We start from the raw sequence: 12,558 nt of genomic DNA on the forward strand, positions 1-12,558 counted from the left end.
CAGCTATATTGGATGTCCACGAGTCCAAGTGTTATGAGAGAGGGATAAAAATAGTCACTATATATATATATATATATATATATATATATATATATATATATCTCAGAATGAATGTTCAATGAACAGGTTGTCTGGAAGTGCCCTGTGTCAGACAGCACCAAGTAATTGCTGCTGTTGTGAATGGCCACTTTGCTTATCGCCAGCTTTACTGAAGATAATTTTTTGTCACAGACAGTACTTACAAACTTGTATGTACACCAAACATCTGATGAAGTTACAAAAGCTTAAGCATGGTTAATCTGTAATTCTTGACAGTTCCACAAGACCCGTGGCTGTTTTTGAGGCAAGAGACTAATGGCCAAATTGGAAATGATGTTAATTGAATGCAATTAACATCTAGGTTTTTGAAAAGAATTAAATAGCACCCCTCTCAGAGCAAACAAAAGCTTTAGCGGCTGGTTTTTATTGGGACTCCCTCTCCACTCCCTGCTATTTGGGTGCTGTTGCTCCAGGGCCCCTGCAGCTATTTAATTTTTTTAAAATGAGAGCACCACTTGCATCCACACAATTAAATTCTCACTTGATGCTAATATGACTACCACTCTGGAAGTTAGCTCCATCAAAGCCACTTTTGATCAGCAAAGGGTATGACATTTTGGTTTTAATAAATCTGGCACTTGTGATTTCTTTCATTAACTCATAGCTGATTTCATTACCAGGCCTGGCAAAATTACAGTCTCGAAGTTGCAAGCAGAAAGTGCAACTTGATTCCACTCAAAGCTGAGGAAGAAGGAAAATGTGATGGTTATGGTCTTCAAACTAGCAATTGCTTGATTAAGTCTGAGTTTATCTTTCTTATCTCGTCTCCCCTCCCTTTCCCTGCTGGGCCCCTGGCAACATGTGGCTCAGTCAGACACTCAGCCCCAGTTCTGCAGGGAAATTTATGGTTTGTGTTTGACAGTGGCCATCCATTACGCTTCTGTGCAGCTGTTCATGTGAAGACAACTTTAAACTCTTCCAGAAATTGCTTGCACTCATCTGCAGGCATTCCTTGCTGGACCAGGAATGCAGGAAGCTAACTGCCTCCTCTTCCCTGGCAAAGAAGAGCAAGCTTCTGTCCCTTGCATCACTACAATTGTTCATTGACAAGGATGGACGTGGAGAATACTCTGTCATCCTGGGGGCTGCACCCTTCAGAACAGAACTGCCTTACGCAGAGTCAGATCACAGCTCCATCCAACTCAGTCTTGTCTGCACTGACTGGCAGTGACGCTCCAGGATTGCAGTCAGGGGCCTTTCCCAGCCCTTCCTGGAGATCCTGGGGGTTGAAGCTGGAGGCTTTTGCATGCAAGGCAGATGCTCCACGTCTGAGCTACGGTCATTTCCCATTGGCATCTCCAATTCAGGGATCTCCTTTCAGCCTGACATCAGATGGCTTTTATAATGTAACACCTATGTTTGTTTTTATGCAGTTCAGAAAAGGCACACAACTACATATTCTTATGGCGCTCTCATACCCAAGCACACACTTGAAGTTACATTATTGGTGAGGCAATATTTAGACAACTGATTTCTCCCCACCATAAGATTATTTTTGAAGTTGCTTGGGGTTTCTGTGATGCAGAGATACGAAAGCCACAGTGAACACTTCTAGTGTGCTTCCATACCACCTCATGAAAACTTGGGGTTAGGAAGCCCAGTATATATTGCACTTGGATCTTAAACTACTTTGTGCCTTATAGTTTCAAAATTTTCAAATGGAAAGGTATGTTTTGTATGTGATATAGTATTGATAGTTGATGCGTGGCATTCCTTATTGCAGTTGTTTTCAAAATTTCTATATTCAGGGATTACTTTGTACACTGACATCTGCCAGGGGACCTTCTTCATTAGAGGTTTTAAAACAGAGGTTGGGTGGCTGTCTTCCAGGGATTCTTTTGCTGTGATTTCTGTATCGCATTGGGGTCTCTTCCAACTCTACAATTCTATGGAAGTCTAGGGATCTTCCACAGAATCTGCTTCTGGGGATTCTGGGGCATTCTCTAGGACACAATGCTCAATGGCCCACTGTGAACAGGATTCCCACAGCCAGGATTCCCCTATGGCAGAAGTGGTAGTCTTTCAATATTGAGCAAACTTTCATAAGCTTCTAAAGAGTTCCCTAGAAAACAGTTATAAAGCCAATGATATTTCTTACCTGACCATTATCTGATGGAAACCAGCCAAGACAGCAACCCTAAAGCCAGCCCAAAGTCAGCTGAGGAGCAGAAATGCCACTTTGCCCCACAGTGTGCCTGTGGAAAACTTTGTGGGGGTGGACATCCATTCAATGGCAGTTAACCCACCGTTGGTGAGGGCCAAAATGGAGCATGCTGGGGCAGCCAAGCACCTTTTCTGTATCCAAAGTGCTTTACTATTTTTTATCAGTTTCCTAGCTTATTTGGAATCTGGCAGATTTCGCTTGCAAGGGAGCTGAGATTTCCAGTGAGCAGATGGGAACAAAACTATCTGGCATTTCTGAAGTTTATTTTTATATAATCCTTCATTCTTTTTATATACATTTGGAGCTTTCCTTATGGCAGCCCTTTCTACACTCAGAAGGTGATGACAGTATACGAGAAATCAATATTCATAAGCACTTGGGGCAGATCATGATAAAAGTAAGCATGATTCAGCAAAAATGGAAGCACTTTCAATGAGTGAAAATAAGTCTCACAAGGCCAAACTACACATTATGTTTAATGTATGGTTTGACATCATGTGAGTATTCCCCCATCCTCAAATTAAATAGCTGTGGTGGGTGGGAGTCAGGATTGGACCATTGTAAGGAGGAGTGATGTGAGCATTGTTATGTATTCAGTGGTATGTGTTTGCCTGAGCTTGAGTTTGGACTAAGTATTCTGAGCTCCTGTGTTCTGATTCGATAACTGATGTCCAATCACAGAACACTTCAGGATTTGGGCCTCTGCCATTGGCCCTTGAACTCTGAGTCGTGATTCGCAGCTTGGAACTTTAGACAGCCAATCACGTTGGGAGTGGCCCAGGCTTTCAGGATTGTATATAAGCAGTTGCTTTGCCCCTGTTTCCCAGTTATGTAGTTCAATAAAGGTTCTTGCTGTTATCACTGTGTCTTGCCTCATGGGAACCCACCTACACTTCAGACATGTCCGGTGATATATTCTTTCTGGTCTTATAGTCAGTATTCAGGCCCATGCAGAGGGAGGCACAGCTGGGTACATTTGCCCCAGGCGTTGGAGGGCTAAGTTGACCAGGGGCCCCCACCAGGGGCCAGCTGCATTTTTGTTTGAGTTTCTAACTTTATTCTAACAAGGCTCCTGCCCCGGGCCTCAGACAAGCTCTGCATGGGCCTGTCAGGATCAGTTTTGTACCAGTGGAATCCTTGATGCTTGCTGATGTCCGGGCACTTTTAAATTATACTCTTGTAGTATGGGGATTAATGGCAGGCAACAAAAGGGTATTTAGTGAACACTGTTGGTTGCTAAAACACTTATACTTCGAGTTGGAAGGATAAACAGTCACTATCTATTATGCAATAATCTGAAGGTCTCACTGACCTTGCTGCATGTGAGCAAATCTATTATAAATGTCAGTCTTTTCTGAATACCTATCTGGAGAGGTCGATGACCTGTATCAGCATATATGTTTAAATTAAAATGGGTGTCTTGATAGCTATTGTATTTTTGATGTGAGCTGGTGTGTTGTTCCTCCCTCTTTTCTACCTCCCTATTTTTGTTTTCTTTCTTTCTTTTTTAGACTTATGTATATTAAAGAAACAGAATCTGAGGGAAAGCCCTTTTGGGGGGGGGGGACCATTCTCAATAGAAAATTCCACCACAAGCAGCTATTTGGCCTAGGAATGAAGCCTTGCCATTGGAGGTGGGTCTCCAAACACAGCCAATATAGTGGGGAGGCTTCTCCAGGAGGGAACTACCAATGACTGAGACCTATAGAATAGGAGGAGGAGCACCAGGTGGTGTGACACTCTTTCCCAAGTATACACTGACTCCCAACAAATTATGGGAGCTGTCTGTTGCAGTGGCTCTCCATGGCATATTATTGCCGCCACCACTCCTGTGTTTCTCTTGTCTCCCCACAAAGCCATTCGACCTGCACAAAGGCAAAGGCTCTTCTCACCTCCAGTGCTATGGAAATCACAAGCAAAATGTACAGTAGCAGCAGCAGCAGCAGCAGTGACAGGTAGGAAGCTAACTCTCTCTCTGTGGAATTCTAGCAGGGCTCCTGTGCCTACTCAGATTGTATGGCTGGTGACAGTTTTTCATTTATGTACTTCATTTCAAAAATTTATAAACCGCTTGCTCAAAAGAATATTTTTTGGACAGATCAATTCATTGCTATCTGTTAGTGAGAACGCCTTATCATTAATCCAGGTGTGCTATGAGTTGTTACCTGGATATAAAACATTACACAGAGAGCACTTGTGCAGAAACTGGAGGACACTTCCCTAAAGCAAGGTTGTCTGAGGCTACAACATTCATTTAATGCATCGTTTGCTGTTCCTTTTGAGAGTTATAAACCACAGCGGGATGTAATTGATCTGTGCTGCAAACTAATATTGACAAATAAACAGTGAATCTCTTTAGTCAGGGTTCCTTGTTTTTGCATGCGTTCATACTTGCTCATTTTTCTAGTCAGCACTCTGTTGATTTGTTAGCCAACATTTTCCTTCTTGAACTATCATTCAGTTAAGGCCTCTAAAATATCCAAGAACATTTACATCTAATCTCATGCCGAACTGTGTGCAACTGCTATCAAAGGCGTACCCTGCGTTCACCACGTGTGCTGTGGGTTCTTGTATAATTAATGCAAATTATATGCTCATATAAATATGTGAAATAACCACATTCTTCTGGCTCAAACACTGGCCATCTGGCCTCGAGCAAACTGCTCACACAGAAACAGAGCATCATTTGAAACTTCCAATGCCTCTGAATAATTTCTGAGAGAAGGTTATCCATTTCCCTGGAAACTTAAAACTTAGCGGAGCTGTTAAGTGTGCTCGTTGACATATTGAGTGCCATCCAGAGTGAAGAAGAATGCCCACTCTGTGCTACTTGGTTAGTTCAGTCCTGACAGAGGTTTACACTTCTTTAACAAGAATGGAAAGGACAATAAATAGGCACTTCTCACCTTGTCATCGCAGTTGCACCACTGCTATATCTCAGTAAATTCAGTGGTTTGAAAAACTTGCAGTAGAAGAGCATATGCTCCTGGTTGATGTTTTCTGTGATGTCTCTTTCCAGGTGGAATTCTTGAGCCATCACTTCCCATGAGAGTTTTATGCCATATACACTGGTAAGGAAAAGAGGAGCAAGGAATCCTCTCAAAAGTCAGCAGCAGCACAAATCAATTACCGTATTTTTCGCACCATAGGGTGCACCGGACCATAGGGCGCACCCAGTTTTTAGGGGGGGAAATCAAGAAAAAAATCTCCCCCCCCCCAAGCCCCAAAGCGCAGCGTACAGGCTGCACACAACCTCTCCTTGCCGGAGGGGTTGCGCGCAGCTATGGCACAAGCCAAGGCAGCAAGCAGGATGGATCCCGCTCACTGTTTTGGCTTCCCCTTTAGCCCTGTGCAGCCTCTCCCTCCCGGTAGACGCTGCGTGGAGCTAAAGAATCCATAGCCCCTTGCGGCCTCTCCTTGCCGGAGGGGTTGCGCGCAGCTATGGAGCAAGCCAAGGCAGCATTCGCTCCATAGGACGCACACACATTTTCCCTTGCTTTTTAGGAGGGAAAAAGTGCGTCCTATGGTGCGAAAAATACGGTATGTGGCACACTTTTAAAGTGCAAATTGCGGAGAGAGAGAGAGAGAACTTTATAACAACACTGATCAGCAAGTAAATATTATTCCCATTTTATAGAGAGTCTGAAAGATGGTGATGTGCCCAAGGATGTTCTCCTGGGTGCACAGGTAAATAAAATATAGCTAAAGCTGGGACAAGATGTTGCAAAAAACATTGAATTCCTCCAAGTATGTTGACTACTTGGACTCTTTACAAACTGGTTACAATAGATGTTGCAAAACAACAACTCCCATCATCCCTGAGCATTGCCCATTCTGCTGGGAGCCAATGGTGTGGAGACATTTATGTTTCCCTTCCCTCCCACTACAGTTATAGGAAGCTGCCTTACACCAAGTCAGATCATTGGTCCACTTAGCTCAGATGGCCTTCCCCAGTCTCCTGACTTGAATCTCCTGTTGCTGTTTTAATTGTGGCATTGTTTTAATGGCTAGTTTTATTTTACATTTTAATTGCGGGTGTCTAATTTAACGTTTGGGTGAACTGGTTTTATTGCATATTTTAAATTATGTGCGTTTATATTTTTTTGTAATGTGTTTTATTCTTGTAAGCCACTTAAAAGTCACACTGGCAATTAAGCAGTATGATAATGATAAAAATAATATTATAAAGTGCATTGCTGATCCGTAAAATAACCCAACTCTTCTCTCTCCCACAGCTATTTTGCATTATCCAGTGAAGTTGATCTGTTTCTGCCTGTTTGCTTTATTTGTCATGTGGCGCTGGTAAAGCTCAGTGGTGCGATTGACGGAACAGCCGTGCTGGCAGGAGGAATGCCCAGACAGTTCCTGAAGAGCACCATTCATATATGTAGAGGTACAGGGCGTATTTTTCCTTGAATGCAGGGTCTGTGTGGGTGCACTGCATGTGTTCCTGGGAAAGCTGTCTGAGTAGCTGACGCATCCCAATTATACTTATGTTCCTGAGGAAGAACTGAGCATCTGTGAAGGTCCACTGAGAAAGTTAAAAATACCATGCTGGTCTCCTCTGCCAAATGAAAGCACACAGATGTTTCCAGTATCAGAGGGTTAATGTTTTGGCAGAAAGTCCAGTCTGCAGAAGTAGGAAGAGATGGCCTAAGGCATCCTGGAGTCTGAGGCAAAGAATGCAAATGTTGCCACGCCACACCACTCTTGTGGGGAGAAAATGCAAAGTGACAAAGCAACAGGGCAATCCTAGGGATCTCTACTGATCCCCATGGAGTTCACCAGGGCTTACTCCCAAGTAAATGGATACAAAGGATTGCAGCCCAAATGGCCAGTCATTTTCTGTCCTTTTGCAATGGCCCTAAATGTTCTGCCTTAGGGAGGGTAATCAAAACAATCTAAGGGAATGGATCATCTTTGGTACAAAGGAAGGTGGAAATGGTTGGGACTTTTTAGAGCAGAAACAAGACAACTAAGCGGGAATATTGTAGAGGTTTGAAATATGGGCTCCAAGAGTATATAATTAGAAGGAACCTGAAAATATGATGGGGTTGTCCAGTCCATAGGCAGGAGGGCTTTTGATAAAACAGAAATACTCCTTTGAACAATGCATGAGAACCAGTGGGGCGTAATGGTTAGAATGTCAGAATATTGATAGCTGGGTTCAAATCCTATTCCACCATTAAGCACACAGTGTTACCTTGGGCTAGTCACTGCTTCTCACCAGAGCCCCCTTCATGGGGTTTGTTGTGAGGATAAAAGGGGAGTGGGCTGAGAGAACCATGTATGTTGCTCTGGCTGAATTCTTTAGAGAAAGATGAGATAAAAATGTAAGGCGTAAATTACAGTTGCTGTAAGACATTAACGTAAATTTCTTTTTTAGAAAAATGCTTGGAGAATAGTTAAACTCATGGATCCTTCCATGCCCAAGCATCTAACTTTTGCCATTATCATGCCCTGACTGTGAACTTTCTGGGCAGCCCTGTCTGAAGGCTGGGTTACACAAGCAACCACTGCGCTGACCCATTGTGCCAATCATTATGCTGCTTTTCTTCTGCGGCTTATGAGCCTAACCCTCAAAACAACAGGCCCTGGCCATTTGTCAGGACTGTGGATACCCAAAGACTTCTGAATAATGGGACTTGCAGTTATCAGGAGACTTGTTTGTTGAGCTGGGCAACAGGAAAAGGAATCAAAGACGGACAATTAGAAGTGGCAGATTTGCTTGGCAAACTGAGCATCACCAAAGGAGCCTTTTCTGTATATTTTGGGTGGTGGAATGGCAAGTCAGCTCAACCACCATGAGGTGCCTTCCACCCATCCAAGAACCACACACTATTTATGAGAAAATTGGATGCTCTAAGTCAGGAGCAAAAGCTCTTCCCTTTTGTACTCTGGCTCTTTGCCAGTCTTCTGTATCTGAGCCTTGGCCTACGTAGCATATCACACAGGCCATTCCTTTTCCTTACTGGCTTTCATTAATGCCACTTTCATAAGGCTGCCAGCCCAAGGAGGAGGAAAGTGGGCAATTCATGACATTTTGACTACTGTCTCATGGAACCAAACTGTACAAGCAAATGGGCAAATAATCTGATCCCTGGCTCCTGAGGCAAATAGAAATAAAATACTGTTTGAATGAAAACTTGATTCTTCTGGCTTTGGAGAGTCCTAATCCCAAACAGACCCAGTCAGCCCACTTATTTTTAGAGTGAGTATTCTCAAGCCCTTGGGCTATGGAGCCTCTATAAACCAAGATGAAAATTTCCACTTCTTCAGATGTAACACTCCTCGACCTTGAGCCAGTCACAGTCTCTCATGGATGACCAGCAAAGTTAGTACAACTGTCCATCTTTCTCCTAAAGCACGAGAGCCGATCCATGTAGGGCATGCCTCACATCTTCTTTCGCATTGGGAGGCACTCATTTGAAATTGCCCAAGTGTGAAAATAGCTTCCCCACGCCAACAGCTCACCACATCACAGAGATGCATTTCTGAAACTTCAACCCTTGGCTGGGAGCAAGGCCTGGGGAACTTCCTCTAAGTTAACATGCAGCAAATGGATCAGGCTGTATTTTATGTTTTATTTCCTCCATGGCACACCCTTAACTTTTGTTTATCATTCTTTCCTACTCTGATCTGAATTGATATCTCGTAAATGAGCCTTTTCTCCTTTCCTACATCCTTGGCAATAGCTCTTCTGTAGAGTCTATGCACTGCATGCAGAAAGCTCCACATCCCACCCCAAAAATCTCCAGGTAGGGCTTGAAAAGGATCTTGTCTGAAATCCTGGTGCTGCCCCTCAGCAGAGTTAGGCAAATCTGTCAATTTCTCTTTCTCCATTTCTTTCTGGGGTTTTTCCACAGTCTGAAGTTCAATGCTCCACGTTTCCACATCAGCGTGCAATTTTTTAAAAAGTCTTCATGAAAATTAATCACGATTTTGATGCAAATTTTGCTAAATATATCCATTTTAATGCGATTTTGCCCAACATGTACATTTTTGCAAAACAATTCCCCATAAAAATGCTGGATTTCTGCATATTATTTTGATTAATATTTGTATTTTTATCAACACTTTACCCCACTATATGCATCTTTGTACATATTACATAGCTGGGGAACTACATTGCAAAATTCAGAAAACTGCAAATTTCGAAGAAAGGCCTTGTTTCAGGAAGTGTGAATTAGGCAGATTCTTCTTTAAATGTGAACTTAATTAAATTCATCCCCTACCCATACCAGTCAGTGGGAAGATAAATCTGACCCCAATAAACCAAAGATATTAAGCACCTTCCTATGTTCTTTGGAAGATGAGTGCTCCCCTCTCACCAACTCAAGAGTACAGTGGTACCTCTGGTTGCGCATGGGATCTGTTCCGGAGCTCCAGTCAGATCCTGGGGTGTGTGTATCCAGAGGTGCCACTTCTGCGTATGCGCGTGGAACGGTTTAACGCTTCTGCGCATGCGGCGAAACCCGGAAAAAGGATACGTAACCAGAGGTGAATGTAAGTAGAGGTACCACTGGACACATTTACCCCCTTCAGAGAAATGTGAGCCTATCTGCAAGTGAGAAAGGTTACTTCCCTTTTACGCCACATAACGAAAAACATTTGGGTCAAAGCAGTGTTATTGTGCTCTCCCCACCCCACATCACCCAGAAAAGCCATACAGAACTGCATGCATGCAGAAGCATAGGCCACTGCCTCCAATAACACCAAGAGCTAGGCTGCAGTAACCAGTGGTGCCACTTGGCAAGATTGACAGGGGCATTGGCAGGGGCAAGGCACACTATGGAAAAACACTGGTATCCTTAAGCATGTGAGAAAAGGGGCATCCCAGTTTTATCAGCCTGAAATCAATCCAGAACTGAAACACGGGTGGTGGGATGGTAGAACCTCATCAGCTATAAGAAAGCAGCAAGAGCAGCTATAAATCAAAATGTCAAGGGGCTACACATATACAGAAGAGCCTGCTGTGGATAATGCCTGCTCACATTACCGTTTGCCGCAACCATTGCTGCCAGCCTCTTGCATTCCTATGAGATTTTTTTTTTTTTAAAAAAGAAAAACTCTTCAAAAACAAAAAGCATAATAATGAGATTCCAAATGCCAAGCAAACTTTGCACGGCCTCGATTTGGTGGTTCCCTCTGTGCTTCTTTCTCCCTCCCTGCCCCATCTGTGCTCCTCAGTGCCTTTGCCTCTTTAAGAAAGAAGTGCCTGTGGGATTCTTCACTTGTGAAGCTTTTAGAGCATGATTAATTGGTAATCAGTGGCACGGTTCCCTTAGTACATAGTGATCCCGCTCTAAAATGCAAAAGGGCACTGTGCTATCAGTGTTGTTTCTCATGTGGTGCCAGCTTGCTCGGGGCGCTTGTTCTCAAAGGGTTATGAGCCAATATAAATTCCTGAAGCTCCATGGGAGAGAATCCTTTTGTTTGTTACTTTCTTTGCTCTTTGCTATCAACAAATGGTACCCCTCCGCACACAAGCAGAAATACATACACGCCCTGGCATTTACAGCCTCTAAGGACACAGAACTTGCGCTTCCCTCCACATTTATCCAAGGTCTCCGTCATGTCTGCATGGCTTCCTGCCAAAGGAAGACTACAGAGGCCTTGCAACTAGGCCTGAAGGAGACAGTCTTGCTGTGAGTCTGATTCCACGTGCTTTGCAGTCTTCAGGATTGTATACGCAAGTGCATTTTTTGGAAAGTCTCGTAAACCCTTAAGCAAAACGGGTAAAAGTCTTTGTACGGGTGGACAACAAGGACAGCATAGGACTCCAGAGGCTGGAAGAGGTCTGTTTCTGAAGCCTAAAATCCTCAAGTCAAGGCAATAATGGAGATGGTGGGCTTCATGGTCAATGGGAACCTGAAGTGGTAGGGATGGAGGAGAAATCCAGTTCTGTTCACATTTTAATGCAACCTTACCCACTTCACACTTCTTGAAGACATATGTCAGTCAAAACACAGCTATCGTTTGAAATTCACACTTCTTTGAACTAAAACTGTGGATTTTAGGGGATTTAGGTGGATTTTAGGGGGAAGTATGCACAAAAATGGGACGCGGGTGGCGCTGTGGGTTAAAGCCTCAGCGCCTAGGGCTTGCCGATCGAAAGGTCGGCGGTTCGAATCCCCGCGCCGGGGTGCGCTCCCGTCGTTCGGTCCCAGCGCCTGCCAACCTAGCAGTTCGAAAGCACCTTCGGGTGCAAGTAGATAAATAGGGACCGCTTACCAGCGGGAAGGTAAACGGCGTTCCGTGTGCTGCGCTGGCCCGCCAGATGCAGCTTTGTCACGCTGGCCACGTGACCCGGAAGTGTCTTCGGACAGCGCTGGCCCCCGGCCTATTGAGTGAGATGGGCGCACAACCCCAGAGTCTGTCAAGACTGGCCCGTACGGGCAGGGGTACCTTTACCTTTACCTTTATGCACAAAAATCCCTATATTAGTGAAACTAACGTTTAAAATGCATTGTGTTAGAGAACATTGCTGGCAAAAAAAAAGTATATTAATGAGGACTTCTTTTTTTAAAAATCTCAAACTGGTGTGGAAAGGTGGCAAACACAAAAAATCTGAGAAAAACTGAAATTAACAAATACGCTCATTCCTAGGAGGTCAACAAGTTTTTGGCGGTATCACAGCCACAGTAGCCAAAGATGCAACCCAGGGCAGCAAAGTATTATTAGAACAATGTACCAGGACCAGTAAAGGCAAAGGTGGAAATAGATCCCTTTTACAAGAGAAAGGAAGGATGTGGCTATTCATCAGTAGCGTTTTCCAGTCTCTTACTTTCCCACTTGGATGTTTAAGGCATCCACAGTATTCAGTGAAGCTTATTCTCAAAAACGTGTGCACAACATTTCAATCATAGTTATGCCTATTTATTAGGCATTTCAGAATATTGGAGTATTGTGATATGGATTGTAAGAAGAAAAGGATTTTAAACAAATGTTAAGTCGGGTTTTCTTAGTTCACTAGTTTAGTTTTAGTTAGTTGTAAAGTGGCAGCAGAGAAACCTTCACGTGGGCAGAAGTCTTACAAATACCAACTTGTATTATTCCTTTGGCTAAATTTGTCATAATTTACCACCAGTCTTACATTTGTTCTGGTTTGGCTTAGCTAGCAAAAGCCACAATTATTATTTCTGTAATCCTTTTCATTAAGGGCTTCATTGACTTATTCCACCTTTAAAAACATTGCAATAACGTATACAGCACTGATACCGCTTGCTCCCTCCTTCCACTTTCTACCCATCGTTAACAACAGTTACTTACAGTGGCAAATAACGGAAGAGGAA

The 12,558-nt window shown here is 43.6% G+C and overlaps 1 protein-coding gene and 1 long non-coding RNA gene across 4 annotated transcripts in view; one reads left to right on the forward strand and one right to left on the reverse strand.

The window, feature by feature from the left end:
* The window catches only part of LOC114591089 (uncharacterized), a 99,450-nt gene extending 92,663 nt beyond the window's left edge, over positions 1 to 6,787 (forward strand). Inside the window, exon 3 of the long non-coding RNA XR_013391900.1 lies at positions 6,499 to 6,787. This is a non-coding gene — a long non-coding RNA (uncharacterized LOC114591089). The remainder of the gene's footprint in view (positions 1 to 6,498) is intronic.
* Positions 1 to 12,558, reverse strand: part of BOD1 (biorientation of chromosomes in cell division 1) — a 62,051-nt gene that overhangs the window by 7,211 nt on the left and 42,282 nt on the right. The window lies entirely within an intron of this gene.

Source organism: Podarcis muralis, chromosome 2, assembly GCF_964188315.1.
Source record: "Podarcis muralis chromosome 2, rPodMur119.hap1.1, whole genome shotgun sequence".
Taxonomy (NCBI): Eukaryota; Metazoa; Chordata; class Lepidosauria; order Squamata; family Lacertidae; genus Podarcis; species Podarcis muralis.